Here is a 12,831-nt window from a genome sequence, read left to right on the forward strand (position 1 = left end):
TGAATTTGAATGCATCAGCTTTCCATGCAAGAAGACAAGTGCTTTTGGTGTACCTATCCGTGCTTGTTTTACGCAAAACGGTGGTTATACCTACATCAAATCCAGCCACCCTTGGCAAGAAAATTTGTGCGGAAATGTTAGCGTTTCTATTTATGGAACAAGCGTTTCCATTTTTGGAACAGAAGAGTAGTCAAAATTGGAAATGTTTCCAATAATAGAAATGTCTCCATAAATGAATCGGAGATACCACAGTGCGCCGGACTGTTATCAGCATTAATTGAGCTATTATGGGTGGCATATGTCGATATCACATAAGATACCAAAATGCAAATTACTCTGTAAGGAAGTATCCATAGCTCCATAGCAACCACCTAGCAACGTGAATCAAAGCTGTAAACAACTCGCGTTTTCTCAGATGCGCATTTTTCGGAGCATATAACCAGAATCTGTTATCCTCGGCGTCATAATGAATGTTGCAAAACAGAGTGACCATTTGACTATCAATAAGGACGATTTTTGCGAAATTCATGTTTCTTGCCTAACTACCTTTCGAAAAAGTTAACAGACGCTAAACAAGTTAGTCGAGCCAGAGCCGACGAAGATTGTCGAGCGTGGCAGGGCAGCGTCAAACTCACCGTGTCTGTTCTTCCCGAGTCTTCAAAATCTTCTAGCGAAACCAAGCACAGAAAACTCACAAGTTTCAATGAAATTACTTCTCTCACAATTGACACCTCAATCAACAGCCGGATCCGTCAAGGGTCCCGACAAGATTCCTATAGATTCCTAAGGAAAAGGTTGGGCCAGGCAGTCACGTGACAGTTTCTGCTTGGTGTTTGAGTTGCGCCATCGTGGTTTATTGATATCTTTAAACAATTTTAAGACAAAATGTAGCTGAATATGTTAACATATATTTAAAAAAAAATATTTAATAAACAGAAATAAGTAAAAAACAAAAGTTTTGGCCTAAGCGTAAATCTATTATTTATATAATACTCTTGACATTGCTTTGCATTGAAGATTCAGGCTAGAAAATTTTTCATACTCATTATAGGTATAATACAATTTATACAATACTCATTTCTATGCGAAGATTGCTCTAGCGTATGGCAAATAAAATGGGCATAGGTATAAATACGCATAAAAAATAAGTTAACATAAACTTGGGTATAACCACGGATCACATACTGCCCGGGCCTACAAGGTGTCACATAAGGTGATCCGTGGTATAACTAATGGTCAGAAGAGGGCAAGCAGCGCGCTTGGGATGAGGCGTTCTCTAAGACGTCTCAGCAGCGTCTGCTGGATGGGGCAAACCAGGTGGTCCGGGTGCGTCTTCTTGCTGCTGCAGAGCCCCACACCGCCGCCTGGGTGCAAGCCCTCCCAGTCACCAGTCTGGGACTCCACCTGGAGGACGAAACCGTCCGGGTAGCAGTGGCGCTGCGACTCGGGGCACCGGTATGTGAACCGCACAACTGCCAGCTCTGCCGTCGTCCTGCTGATCGACTGGGCTACCACGGTCTCTCCTGTGCCAAGAGTGCTGGCCGCCACGCACGTCACGCCAACCTTAATGACGTGCTGCGGCGGGCACTGAGCAGCACAGGGCTCGAGAGTGTTTTAGAGCCCACCGGCCTTGACAGAGGTGACGGCCGACGTCCCGATGGGATAACGCTCTTCCCTTTCAGCCGAGGAATGAGCCTGATATGGGACGCCACCTGCTGCGACACCTTCTCTGCAACTGCTGTCATCAGCTCTGCCTTGAGCCCTAGTAGCGCCGCTCGCTTTGCGGAAGAACGCAAGCGCGTCCGATATGCCGCTCTCCGTAAGAAATACGTTTTCGTACCTTTCGCGGTTGAGACACCTGGTGTCCTGGATCCAGCGGCCACACAGGGGGGGGGGGGGGTCGGATGCAACCCCCCCCCCAGGCTGTCGTGGGTACGGAAATAGCCCAGGCGGTGCCGGGTTAAACTAATAGTATTACCACAGGGAACACGACGCATTTATAGCCGAAACATTTGCTTTTTTTCTTAACCCTCGCCCGCACATGGGGGGGGTGGTTGCCACCCCCCCCCAGGTAGTCTTTCTGCTCTGCACTCAACATTTTTAGAGCTAGAATGCTGATTTTTCGTATAGCTGCTCCTCTATCCTTTCTTGAGGTCCACTGAAAATTTCAAGTTTCTGTGATTTTTGGTTTCGGAGATATGACCTTGTTTTTCAGGTCATGTCATGACCCAAATGGCCAATTCTCAACATCTTGCGCCTGCCATGGGCCTTGTGAGCTTTTGACACCCTGATTTCGGCCTTTTTTGCCAGTCTTACCTCCCACCTATCATGGAACATGTTGTTCGACGATGTACAGGGGTCAAGGTCAGGGTCAAGGTCAACCTAGGTCATCTAAGATAATTGCGTTTTAGGCAAGCTGAATTTACTTTTTGTGAAGTTTTTTGACTGCATTTTTGGTAAAAGCTTCTCAGATCATGATTTCATGTAATATGGACCCAAAAACAATCGGTGCACACATCAGTATACACACAGGCACACACAGACATACAAACACATATAATTGACCTTGACCTAACTTGACCTGAAATGACCTCAGCAGCAAAATTCTGGTCGGGTAGTGTGACAAAGAGGTTCTAGCTGGCTTGGCACCAGAAAACAGCATCGTCATCGGTATTTGATAAGCAGCGCACTTGATATCCAACGGTGACCCAAAACAGCAACATTTTTTAGTTTGACCTGACCTGGAAGGTCAATGACTGACCTGAGAAGGTAAAACTGGGTATCATTGGATTCGTCTCTTCCCAAAGAATCTTTTTGGTCTTTACCGCTAAGCTCTATCTCCAACAGGAACGAAATGGCGCGGGGGGGTGGCAACCACCCCCCCCATGTGCGTTCTAGGATGGGAAAATGGCATGTGCGGGCGAGGGTTAACCTTCGCCCCAGTGGGGGGGGGGGGGCATATGTTACCACCCTGTCGCGTTTTTTTCGTATAAATAAAAAACCGCGGCGCGTAGCGCCGCGCCGCTTGGGGTAGCTTTTGGTACATCAATTTTGGACAATGTGTGAAATTTTTGACCCCAGGTCATGTCAGGTCAGGTCACTAGGTCAAGTTAACTGACCAAGCCTAAAAAAAGTTCGCAATCATGTCCAGCCTGCAGTGTTTGTCAGAGAGGTTTCAAACTTGGTGGATTACATAATGTTATGGGTGCCTACAATTTGTATATCTCGGATTTTTTATATGCGTGACCTAAGGTCAGGTCAGTGGCGTGACCTTTCCATTATAAGTCAATGGAGAAAAACGAAAATGCCTCTAGATCCGTGTGTACGCATAGGAACAGTCCAAATATTTCAGGATAACAAGGATTTGGACCACCCGTGACGACCAAGGTGTCTTTTTTGCTGATAGCCTCTTGAAAGGTCATCCGAGGTCATTTGAGGCTACAAACAGTTTTTTTGCCAATAACTCTCGATTGGAAAGAGATAGAACGCTGGGGTTGGCCTCATTGCGTTTGTCTTGCCGAGACGCATCGACTGATATGCAACATGACCTTTTCCGGTCAGGTCATGACCTTGACCTGAGGTCAAATTTTGAAGTTGACCTTTCAAGGTCAAATTATAGTTCATTCGACGCGTCTCGGCAAGAGGAACACGATTCTGGCATTAGAAATGACCTAGCTTTTTTTAGTCAAAAGTTATTGTCGAAAAACACTTCTTTAAAACAGCTATTTTTGGAGTTTTTGCCCTCTGGAGGCTAAACGGTTGATCTGAGGTCATTTTTGATGATGACCTAATCAAAAGAAGAGTTCAAAAGCTATCGAATGCTTTTCCCAGCGTTTTTCTAGCTATCATAGTTCCTGAGATAATGGCATGTTTTCTGAAAAATATAATGACAATTCGCAAATTTTGACCTTTGATGACCTCTGGTGACCCCAATATTGCTCTAAGGTGAAAAATGACCGAAATACTTTCAAACGTACGCATCAAGAGCTATCGACTGCTTTTTACCGTGTCTTTCTAGCCCTCTTAGTTTTTGAGTTAGAGGTGGGTGGTAACATATGCCCCCCCCCCCCCCACTAGGGCGAAGTTGGCGGAGACCGCCACTGGGGCGCGGGTTAAATAAGATTGAAAAACTGCGAGTACTGGCTTTTCGCCTAGCAGTTGGGCGTGAGGTGAGTGACGATAAAAATTATTTCGCTCTCCCTTGCTCCTGCACCTGCGGAAAGTGGATGGATGGGCATTGGCTACGTACTGGAAGGGTGTGATAAGGGCAATAAACCACTTCATGCTCCGATAATTGCATTACGTCTATGACGGTGTAAAGTAAAGAATAAAGATGTGTGAAGAAATAGACATCTGACAATTGGCTGACTTCCCTGCCTCCCGGCCGCTACTCAGCTCCACCACTCGCCGTTGTCAGTGCACGGTTTTTCTAGCAAGCTCCAGCCTAGTATTGATCTTATTCAGTATTTACGGTACGAAGATTTGATAACGGAATGTGACGTTTCCACATCATGCTTGATGGTTGAACAAGCATGACGTTTCCACATCATGCTTGATGGTTGAAGTTTGCAACGTTAACAACTACCAAGTCAAGTCGCAGCCCCAGTCATCTGGCACGTCTCTGTCATCGAATAAAGCCAATGAACAAGAAAGTTATTATTTTCCAGCATAAATGAAAATATATAACACTGCTACAGGCGGTACGCGGATGTCATGCACATTACACACAACGATTCAATCGAATAAAAACTGGATTAACCATAAATAATAACAGTACAGCACTGGATTAACCATAAGTAATAACAGTACAGCACCAAACACTTGAGATGCACATTATAGTACTTTAGAATTTAGATGCACCGAGGAGTAATGAGACAAAAGTTGTAGCACGCCCTATCTTAAAAAATATTGAACGAGATATTTCCACAGTGCAAAAACAAAACCGAAATCCGACAAAAAACCGATTCCAGGTTCAATGTCCACAGATTTGAAAACAAAACTTTCAAGTGCCCCCATGGTAAAAAAAATGACCAAAGACGGAATTGTAACAAAGAATAAATAAAGATATGTGCGGCAAACGAAGGGCGGCACTGGACGAGCGTCTGCCCAAAGTAGGCGCCCAGAGTTACTCCTTAGCCCAGCGGGCAGCAGCAAATGAATTACAACCAAAGGAAGAATATGCATTAGTCTATTAAGGCTCATCGCACCATGACGAGGCACAGCTCGGATAACGCGATTCGCCTGCGTCCTCCAGGCGAGAAGCACCTCGAGTAGGCTGCCGTGTCTTGACCAACTGCCGCATCCGTCGTCCGCGCCGCAGGCCTCCCAGCGGCCATGTTCCAACGGAGCCGTGAGCTTCACCGTCTCCCGCTCCGCCTCTACAAGGTGGATGGAGGCCTGGCCGGACGGGTGGCACAAGGACATCTGGAGCTCCTGCTGCCGGGCCCGGCGGAAGGAGTAGATCGCCGCTCCGCGGTCGACATCCACCAGCTCCGAGCCGGCCACCAGTCCAGCTCGGAGTAGTGCCTCCATCGCATCGGCCGTCGACCGGCGTGGGGCCCGGATGTGACTAGTGCAGCTCCGTGGGGTGCCCTGCCGCGCTCTGCCGAGTGTGCAGAGAGCAGGTAGGTAGACTGGTGGCGGTGAAGAAAACAAGCAGTTATCTTCTTTCGGGATCTGTAAAGAAGCATTCCATTAAAAACTACATCCAAAACGCTTTCCATATTTTTTACAGAACACAATGCAGTAGCCAAAATAGATATGAAGTATGTGAAGACAACAGTCTACTGCCATTAGATAACTGATCCTGATGGACAAATACTTTAGATACTAGTATATCATAAGGTGGTTCAAAGACACACTTTGCAGCTCCAGTAAAAAATCACTGTTTTTCATACTTCATACTGTAAGGGGAAAGGGTGGGGTGGGGATGCAGCCAAGAGTGCATCATATAGGGTTGTAGTGGTCGGACCATCTGGAGCAATAGCCTGTTTTTGCCGTTTTTAATGTTAACCCTATGGCGCACATGAGCACGCGCCACGGGCGCACCCCCGGCCGAATCGTGCCCAAAATCTAATACGACCTGTTGAATTACATGACCCACGAGTCGTGAAAATTTCACCCTCGTGCGTCAATCGACGGCGCCGCAATATCCGTTTTTGGGCGTCACGCCGCCGCAGCCTGTTTTTGCCGATTCTAATGCTAACCCTATGGCGCACATGAGCACACGTCACGGGCGCACCCCCGGCCGAATCGTGCCCAAAATTTAATACGACAAATGAGTGCACGCGCTCGACTTGGCGTGAAACTTTCACCCCCGTAGCCCTTACCGTTTCCGAGCAATAGCCTGTTTTTGCCGATTCTAATGCTAACCCTATGGCGCACATGAGCACGCGCCAAGGGCGCACCTCCGGCCGCATCTTGCCTCAAATTTAATACGACCTGTTGAATGACGCGACCCACGAGCCGTGAAAATTTCACCCTCGTGCATCAATCGACGGCGCCGCATTAAGCCTTTTTAAGCGTCGTAACCCCGACGGCGGCGGACTTTTTAAGATCTACTAGAGGTACAGGTTTACGCGATAACTGTATGTTTTGATTTATGTTATGTTACGGGTGCATTAGTTTTGGGTGATTGACTTGTATTTTTAGCTATATTATTTGGGTAGATTTGGGTAGCTGTTTTTAAAACTGTAAGGGATGGTGATAGTTGCGGGGTGTTCAAGTGTTTTGTATGTTGGGCCCTTTTTGAACTCAACCCTACCCCTACCCTACCCCACCCTACCCCTACCCTATCCTACCCTACTACCCTACCCTACCCTACCCTACTACCCTACGCTACCCTACTATATCCTAACCTACCCTACTACCCTAACCTACCCTACTACCCTACCTAACTCTACCCTACCCTACCCTACCCTACCCTACCCCACCCTACCCTACCCTACCCTACCCTTACACTACCCTACCCTACCCTAACCTTACCCTACCCTACCCTACCCTACCCTACCCTACCCTACCCCTACCCCTACACTACACTACACTACCCTACCCTACCCTACCCTACCCTACCCTACCCTACCCTACCCTACACTACACTACCCTACCCTACCCTACCCTACCCTACCCTACCCTACTACCCTACCCTACCCTACCCTACCCTACCCTACCCTACCCTACCCTACCCTACCCTACCCTACCCTACCCTACCCTACCCTACCCTACCCTACCCTACCCTACCCTACACTGCCACCGACAGTCCAAGTTTCAGCTAAATCGGCCCAGAAACGGCTGAGATATTGCAAAAACAAATTAATTGTATTTACTGGCGAATCCCCTTGGCGAGCGGTGCCTTGTGTCGGCCTTCGTTGTCAAAGGTCAACGACCTCCCGGCTCTGATGCTTTTGACTCAGTTTTTAAGCGAACAACTGAGCCTAAAGCACGTGCCCTCTGCTCGGCGCCGGTCGCGGCCCCACCACGTGCACACCGCTGAACCCACACCCTCGAAAATTTAATACGACAAATGAATGCACGGGCTCGACTTGGCGGGAAAATTTCACCTCCGTAGCCCTAACCGTTCCCGAGCAATAGCCTGTTTTTGCCGATTCTAATGCTAACCCTATGGCGCACATGAGCACGCGCCACGGGCGCACCCCCGGCCGCATCGTGCCCAAAATTTAATACGACCTGTTTTATTACGTGACCCACAACTGGAAAAAATTTCACCCTCCTGCGTCAATCGACGGCGCCGCAATAAGCCTTTTAGGGAGTAACCCCGACGGCGTGGGCGGCGGACTTTTTAGGATTTATAATATAGATATTATGAATTATAAGTCGTCCGTGCGTGCGTTCTCCATCCATCCATCCGTTTGTCATGTCTTATGTGTCCTATTGCGCCGGAACGGTACCGTGTATCGGCGTGAAATTTGGCATGCCGAATCTGTGGGCGTGGGCGGCCTTTGTATTAAATGTGTCTTATTGCGCCTGAAAGACGCCGCGTATCGGCGTGAAATGTGCGCACGTGTAAGCTGTGTCCAATTGACTTGTGCATGGGACGCTATTCGCCGGTTTCTAGCGGTGTACCAAATTCATGAACATATCGGCCCAGTCAATTTCAAGATCTGGAAGCGACCCCTGCACGTGCGCACGTGCAGTTGCAATCCTATCGTGACACATGCAAATACACACTGACTTGTGCACGGCACCCTATGATCGGTCTCTAGAAGTGTGCCGAATTGGAGTGCAATCGGCCCAGCCGTTTCTGAGATCTGGAAGCGTCACCTTGCACGTGCGCACAGGCCAGGTGGGTTCTGACTGACTTGCGCACGGTACCCTCCTAACCAGTCTCTAGCGGTGTGCCAAATCTGAGTACAATCGGCCCGGCCGTTCTCGAGATCTGGAAGCGTCACCCCGCACGTGTGCACGTGCAGTTGCACCCCAACCGTGACACATTTAAACACATTGCCCGGTGGGTGCCTACATCCTTGTTATAATGTAGTTATTGTCATTATTACAATCAAGTTGTACCGTGCTATTGTCATTACAACAAAAGTGACACCTCTCTGTTTTACACGTGTCACGTGCAGTGGGGGTTACCCGCATGCATTGTCCATAGTAAAATACTTCTAAGAAGGGCATACACTACCCCACACAAAAAAACCGCAAGTGTAACGGTCCAGTGGCTGCGGAGATATAAGTCGTACAAAAACGTCCCTACAGCGGCCGGCCGCTAATATTTAGCATTAAATTCGTGTCTCATCCTTCTATGGGAGGTATCCCCGTCACCTGTTCGTATACTGTCTGAGCCAAGGCCATATATGGGTGTGAGCTCAAATCTCGGTAATGTGCTTTTATTCTAAATTTCTCGAAAACGGCACGGTGACTGGCCATGTCATGTCCGGCCGCCACCCAGCCTCCCGCCGCGCCTGGCCGGGCTGCTGCTTCGCCGGCCGGGTGGCGCGGGCGGCCCTCCTGGCTCCCAGTCCCGCCCGTCTGGGATGCGCTCCCCATCTGCAGGGCGTCGGCGGCGCCCAAGAGGCACAAGAATAACGGCGGTGTTGCGGGCGGCTTGTGGGGTTACGGTGCCGCGCTCCTTCCCCGGCCCCTCGCCGTCCGTCCCCCCTCCCCGGTGCCGTTCTCTTCCAGGGGAGGCGCCCCGGCCGCCGTGCTGGGGCGTAACGCAGTCCGTGCTTTTAGCACAGCAAAATATCCACCCAGGCTAGATTAAAGTCACGACAAACTAGGATTAAGAGTGGCTACAGAATTCAGACTTTATGCAGACTTAACATTGAGGTATTATATGTGCAACTAAATGACACACATGGTGTTTGTTCTAACCTTCTCAACAGAAAGTGGACGTATCAGGACAGCACCCCTTGGTGACCATTATACTCAAGGGGTGTATAGGAACTGATTCCCCAGGGGTGAAGCGATAGAAGCAAAAACATGAGTCACTCGTTCCCTCCTGTGTCTTCCCTCCAGCAGCAAACAAATATATGCGTGATGCCCAATGTGACTGATAACTGCATATTATAAAGCTGGAAATATTGTACAAAGTTGTGACAACACAAGCAAACTATGCATGTCACTGCTCTTGTTATTGCTATATGAGACCCCACAAGACACAAAAATATGCATGGTAAAAAAAGGGGGCAACAATACATTTCAAATGTAGCTTGTCAAAAAAATGATCATGAATTTCACTACATCAAAAGTGAATGAAATTAAGTGATAATCAAAGACTCTGGAAAAGAAGATCAGCATAACTACATATGTCTTGTTTCCAAAGCTAAAGTATGATCCTCAATGTTGCAAAAGTTGATTGGCTTTTACAATAATGAACAATACAATAACTTTGAATAAAAAACAACATATGGTAAACACACTTCAAGGAAATCCCAAGATCCATCCAAAATTTGACATGCCTGTTTGGAATGCTGTTAAACATGCTATGATCTTCACAGAATAGGTAAAATCAACTCAAAATATTATCTTCTTTATTACAAATAAAATCTTCCCATGAAATTCATTATTGTCACTGCAGAGCTCATTCAGTCAATTAGAGACTGTGCAGAGACTTCATTTTTCAAACAATCAGAGAATCAATGTGCAGAGACTAACACTTTACAATCTAGTGACTTATCACAAACATCTTTTGTGCTACAAGCTTATGCTTACTCAACATCTTTTCATGACTCAAATATGGTGGTGTTCATTTAAAGTGAAAACACTCATCCAGCACTAAGCAGATTATTTCTAAGCTCGTTTAAGTCCCAATTTCTGCTATATTTCGCTTGGAGTCACTTCATAGTTTGAACTCAAGGTGCCTTGTGGATTTACCTCAGGCATGTAGGTAAATCCACAAGGATTTATGGGCTTTACCTCAGTTATGCAGCTGCTCCCTCAATTTAAGTTTCTCGTTAAATTTCATTGAGGCGTTGCAAGATGGGCTGTAGCCGAATTCTCTTCCCTGTTTAGCTGATGCTCATAATACCTGAATATTTCTAATTCCAATTTTTATAGCTGTTAACAATTGCTAAAGGCCCATGTACCTAGACAATAATGACTTTACAGAGGAAACCCCTGGCTGTGTTTCATGGGCGCGCTGCCAGCAGCTGCCAGCGCATTCCGTGGAGCTAGCGTCAACCTCTGGTAGTGTTGGAGGTATAGGCTTGTTGATGTCTATGGAAGCCAAAAGTGGCTGGCAGAGTGCCGCGTTAAACCACCCTTATTTTTTGCACAATAATGCTGTGATAACTGTTCATGCAAAAAATATAAGGTGAAGTGAAGTAAAATCAGGTCAAACATTTATATATAGGTACCCAAAAGTAGCAGTGTATGGAGTACCTACCTATATTCACATTACCATTCCAATGATATGATGCACAACAGGCCATAGAAAAACCAGTGAATGTTGAATTGTACCCCAATTTCAATATCAATATGGCACTTGGCAATAACAGTAAAACACACCGTTTTTTTATGTTAAATCAACAGAGAACACTCCTGAACCTAAAAAATGATCAGAATGTATAATAAGGATAACAGTATAAATAAAAATCGACGACATCAGCACCTATCACCGCCGTTCCACATTCACCACTCCCCATTCCACGCACAGATTGTTTACCCCTTGGTTTACCCCGTGTTCGCAGTCTCCCTGACGACGGAGATTCTTTACGCCCACCGACCAATCACGTTCAAGATCAGCGTGGCTTGGCCGCAGTTCTCGAACGCCATTGGCCAGATTAAGCAGGACCTTCGTCGTCAGGAAAACTGTGAACACGGTGTTACATATTTCGCCATGGTAACAAAAGCGCCAGAATTGACTACCAGAATTGGATCCGAAGGTCAAATGGGTCACGTGACTGTCAAGTTCGGATGGACAACACCTGGAAAACGGCACAACGTACAATAACGCTCTATATATCATTGGAAAGAGCATCAAAAATTGTATATCCTATCAACTTTTCACTTGAATATGTCTTCAAGGTACAAAGTTATTAAGCACCAAAGACGCTCCCATTGACTTTCCATGTTAAAATTTTTCATTTTTAAAGAAGCCTAAAGACAACAAACGAATTTGCACAGCTTAAAGAAGCATAACAACATGTTCTATGGTCTTTTCTCAACAAGTCCTGAAAGTTAAAGCAAAATCGTATCATATAATTTTGTACAATGAGCGAATGAAAATGTCTCTGCAAAAACGCCCATTGACTTAACATGGGGAGCGAAAAAAGTTCAACTTTGACCTCGTGCAAAGACACGTTACGAAGTTCTGAGGGGTATACGGCGCACACTAGCGTGTACCCAAACGTGTTTGCCATAAAATGCTGGGAAGAAAACCACCTCTTCCTTGGCTCGTTTTCCCGCCATTGGCGATCGCGCAAAAAGTGTCCAAAACCCCGTTGACTTAACATGGGGAAAATGCAATGGCACGTGCCACGTGCCACGAGGTTTTAAGCGAGTAGCGACCGGTGCCATCAGGTAGATCGCCCCCGGGAGCCCATACCCTGAAATTTTTACGAAGATTGAGCGATTCGTCTAGGCTGGAATCAAGATGTCTCGATTCGCGGCCAGACTTGCAAAACATAGCCCGGAGACGGACCGCTCCGGTTGTTTTTCAATAGAAAAACACAATTCTAACGAATAGTGTTTGTCTTTTCAAACAACCTGCGGTTAACAAACGACAACCCTGCCATCTGTAAAGGACTATGAATTTCGCTGACGCTTCACGTGCTATGAATCAATTGCAGCAGACGGTCAAGTAAATGTTAGGTTCTTGCTGACTCTTGTATATAGGACCAAGAGGACCATCACTCCTCAACCTACTACTCACACGTGCTTCGAACAAACGTTAACCCGCGCCGGGCCGGTGCTCTGAGATTCCGCGCCGGGCCGGGGGGGGGGGTGTCTGAACACCCCCCCTTCTAACTCGGCTCCTGGGCCACGTAGCGACACGCGGTAAGCGGCAATCGAAAGAACGTCCAAAATAAGGACGAAAACACTTCAGTCATTTTTTGGGTCAGGTCAAAGGTCAGGTCACCAGAGGTCACCAAAGGTCAAATGTTCACTATTTCAACATTTTGGAAACTGCCAACGGCTATCTCGGGAACCGATAGAGCTACAGCGCCGCGGAAAAGCGCATTCGATAGCCCCTTTTACAGACCTTTCTGAGTAATGTTCTCAGATTTGACCTCAGGTCAACGGTTTAGCCTCCAGAGGGCAAAAACTCCAAAAATAGCCGTTTTTACGAAAAACGTTTTTTCGGCAATAACTTTTGACTCAAAAGAGCCATGACATTACTTTTGCCACCATCGTGTTCCTCTCGTC

General features: G+C 47.0%; 1 long non-coding RNA gene across 1 annotated transcript; it reads right to left on the reverse strand.

Annotated features, from left to right (window-relative positions):
* Positions 1-4,641: 4,641 nt before the first annotated feature.
* Positions 4,642-11,111, reverse strand: LOC122369762. The gene is made up of 2 exons (XR_006254470.1): positions 11,075-11,111; positions 4,642-5,676 (listed from the first exon to the last, which is right to left on the reverse strand). It is a non-coding gene; the product is annotated as an uncharacterized LOC122369762 (long non-coding RNA).
* Positions 11,112-12,831: the final 1,720 nt, after the last annotated feature.

This window comes from Amphibalanus amphitrite, unplaced genomic scaffold (genome assembly GCF_019059575.1).
Source record: "Amphibalanus amphitrite isolate SeventyFive unplaced genomic scaffold, NRLGWU_Aamphi_draft 001069F_arrow, whole genome shotgun sequence".
Taxonomy (NCBI): domain Eukaryota; kingdom Metazoa; phylum Arthropoda; class Thecostraca; order Balanomorpha; family Balanidae; genus Amphibalanus; species Amphibalanus amphitrite.